The sequence below is a fragment of the Frankliniella occidentalis genome, unplaced genomic scaffold, assembly GCF_000697945.3.
Source record: "Frankliniella occidentalis isolate FOCC.00 unplaced genomic scaffold, Focc_3.1 Scaffold14, whole genome shotgun sequence".
NCBI classification, from domain to species: domain Eukaryota; kingdom Metazoa; phylum Arthropoda; class Insecta; order Thysanoptera; family Thripidae; genus Frankliniella; species Frankliniella occidentalis.
Window position 1 is genome coordinate 2834665 of NW_026267144.1, and position 3971 is coordinate 2838635.

A 3971-nucleotide genomic window follows, 5' to 3' on the forward strand; every position below is an offset into this window, starting at 1 on the left:
CCACCCCACCCTACGCCGCCCCACCTGCTCGCCGCTCCCGCGTCACCCAGCCGCACCACGACGCACGGCGATGCAAAACAGCTGGCCATAAAGAGTGCGCCCGAGTGGACCACAGAGACAGCTGCTGCAGCTGCGTGTGAAGCGCGGCGCGGCTCATACTCAGCTGCGCGCACCGCACCTGTGTGAGCTGGCTAGGTGTGCTTTCACACCTTCATTAACACCTCCGCCCCCGCCAGAGCCAGAGTGTTAAAGCGTGTTGAGATTAGCCTCGCCCGGCCCCGGCCCGCCGCTCGCCCGGTACCGTAACTCAGCAGGCTCCCCGACCGGCCCGACCCGGACCCGGAGCAGCCACGCGCACAGGTACTTCAAGGAAATTTTCGGATGTCCATTTCATTCTTTTCCACCTACTTTTATCACGTGTCGTGTTTGTTTTATATATCCCTTTCGTTCAGTATCAGAAGTATTACTGGCCGAACGGTCAACCCATAATGAGTGGTATATAGGTTCGGGTGAGAGGGAGGCGGAAGGGGAATTGAGAGCGAGTGAACGGCGGAGGAGGAGGGCAGGAGAGGGAGAGAGAGAGAGAGTAGTCGAATTCCCCTGCCCCTAAGCCGCGCGCCCCCCAAACTTTGTAATAAGTTTTGGACCTCTCTCTCCCCCTCCCCCCTCTTCTATCCGCGGCTGGCTATGGTCTGAGGGCCCGCGGTTCCGCGCGGCACTGCGGGGGACGCCCGCCCCACGCCCCGGCAGAAGCAGCTGCGGATGCGATGCTCTCCTGAAGCGAAGCAATAATTCCTTTCGGCGGGACGCGGTTCGTTATGGTTTCGGCCGCCCAGGGCCGGGCGGCTGCTCTGGTTGATGTACCGCGCGGTGCCCGCGAGGGACGGGCCGCACGGGAGTTGCATGCATCCCCGTGTCACAGAGCCGATGGTCGAATCCCCGTTCAAACATAAACTTTGTCGAGCCGCCACAACTTTGAGTCGCCAGTCGGCTGGGACTTAGATCAGTCTTTACGACCAGTCCTCTGCTCTGACGGGGTGTAAAACGGCCACTGTATCTCTTTTTGTCGACCTGCGATTTTAGAGTGAAAGACAAAAGACAGTAAGGAATATTGAGAGGTAACCGTCTAAGATCAGTTGGAAGAAGAGATAAAATGAAGAAAAGAATACCCCTACTTGAGAAACAATGGTGCTACGTCACACGTTCGCAGGTCTGCTAAATAAATGTTAAGCTGAATCCCTTCGTAAAGGCACAAAGAGGCCCTGAACGTAATTAAAACTAGTGCACTTTGGAAAGGCACTGTAAGCCCTTGACACACTTTAAATGTGCGGCTCAGCATCTTTTGTTTTTCTACTGCACCGACTGCGTTGCCGTCGTCAATACTTTGACAGAGGTGAAACGGTGTCGTACATAATGTGACCCCTCTTCCACCCCACCCCCAGCCCCACCCTCGCCGATAACCTCCTCCTCTGGGTGAGTAACGCTATGTCCGTCGTGACGTGTAAACGCGTGACGTGTAAAACGTTATTGTGGCCGTCGTAGTGCTGCCTGGCCATACCGGGCGTCGTCCTATAGGGCGGGCGGATCGGTAAAATACGGCGTGTCGCCTGTCAGGCTGCTGCTCGAGTGCTGTCCCGACATCATCAGCATATTTTCTCCCCCTCCCTCCCCCCTCCCTTCCCCTTTCACCACACCGCGCACCCGGGTGCCGCGCCTCCAGCGCCAAGACAACACCCGGGGCGACCGCAAATGTTGTGATACGAGGAGTCGGACTGCTGCCCCGCTTGCTGTTGGTAGGGGGCAGGGGGCGGTCCGAAAACACCGCCATGTTTTCTCATCGCAGAAACGCAAAAATAACGTTACAAAATTTTATTAACAGTCCTATCAACGATTTTGCATTTTGTCCTCAAAGACCCAAGACGCCCTTTCCCCAACTAGTTCTCCCGCGGAAACGAAAATAAACATAGAAGGAAGTCTGAAGAGTCGTTTTTTATTTTAATGTTTTTCCGGTCGCTATTTTCCAGACGGCCCCCTGATCGCCGTACGGCACGCGCCACACGCACAGCAGCGCGGCCGGCTCTAGACCCGCGGGGCGGGTCGACCCGGTCGAACGACTCGGCTAAAGGCCCAGCAGCGGCGGCGGGCGACTCATCCGGTCCGCTTATCGGCCGGCTGATAAAACAACAAGCAGTTGTGCAAGGCGGTGCCGGCCTGGCGCGCACAGTCGCGCACAGTCACGAGCAAAGCAGCAGCTCGGCCGTGGCGAGGAGAGGGGCCGTAGCGTGCTGCGCGGCGCATTGTCATCTCTGCTCAGATTGAAAATTATGACTCGCGGAGCTGCGCTGGTGTGGTGGTGTGCCGTTTGTAGTGACATCACTCCTCGGCTACACGACGCCACACACCACTCGCAAGCCATCCCGCGCCTCGATACCATGTGAATGAGATCCGCCTGCTGTCGACTGCTTCTCGAAGTGAATCCATCATTTTGAACTAGTGAACTAGTTTACTACATTGTTTAAGTTTCACGAAAAATCGGAAAGATTTTTTAAAGTGAAGGTAAATTTTTGAGATTCAGTCGGCAAAAGAATGACGGGAGCTCGGCGCCTGCGAGACTCGGGGTAGGCCACCCCGCAGTGCACGCACGCACTACGTGCAAAATGTTGCCTACCAATCAGGCTCCATGAGCTCCCGCATTGGCTGAATTGGACAGATGATGAATTGGACGAATAATGAAAGTACTTTCTGGGAGGACCCCTAATCAGCAACTCGTCACCTTTCTTATGCGTGAATTTCCGGTTCGTGAAGACGGGTGGCGCAGTAGGAGGAGGAGAGCGCCTTGCGGGGTAGGCAACATCTTGCATGTAGTGCATGCGTGTAGTGCGGGGTGGCCTACCCCGGGTCTCGCAGGCGCCGAGCTCCTGTAGCCCTGGCCGCTGCGCATAGCCGCTTGGCAGGTTGCCTACCCTGCGCCGCACGGGGCGCTCGCCGTCTGCCCGACCGGGCCCTGTCCGCTCAAGCAGCAGAGAGAGAGAGAGCGAGAGAGAGAGAGAGAGAGAGAGAGAGATTATGATTTGTTGCTCGGACGCGTGCCGTCCGCCCCGCTGCTCGCATGCACCGCGTCGGCCGCGGCGGCCCATTCTATCGATTACTCCTCCGATTAATCTCCCGAGAGTGCGGCGCCGGCCTCCTGCGCTCCTCCGCCACCTCCTGGCTCTCCACCTGCTTTGCCTAAGCCGTCCACCACCGCCTCGGCACAGGACACGCCCGTCGCGCCGCCCGCCCGCCCGCGACTGCCACACTGGATGGAAAGTACATGCCATGAGTGTACGTTATTATTCCGTCATTTTCATTCGAATCTCCCACGCTTTTTATAATTCAGTTTTTACCCTTGAAATCACAGTAACGAATACTCTGTTCATAATACGAACGACCCTCTTCATATTATGAAGCCAATGTTTACAATATGAATAACGTCTGTGCTTCAGCAGTACAAACGCACAATTCTCCGCAATTAGGACCCTAAAATTGTTCGTAATATGAATGAAAACCTTCTACTTACGAACGCGAGTATGAAAGGATTCTCGCAGATTATGACAGTGCAGAAATTATTCATCACAGTGTGAATACGACCTTCACAATATGAAGAGTGGCGTTCGTAAGGTTTTTAAACAGTGTTTTTTTAGTTCTAGTTGGGTAAAAGGCCCTGTATGTAAAAATCGAGTTTTTCCGCTAACGTGGCACTTGGAGGCTTCCAGTCCTGCCTTTCTCGGGGACTTGAGTGCGGGGTGCAACAGAAGAGACGCGCGCCTCGCGACTGAAGGCTCATGACGACCGACCAAAGCGCTTGGACAAGAGTAGTGTAGTCGCAGTCGCAAGTATGACAAAATTTGTCTTTCCTAAATAAATGTTGTTAATATGATTTGTATTTTTTTGTTTTATAAGAGTGTGGCGCGGGTGGGTGCAGCCTCCGG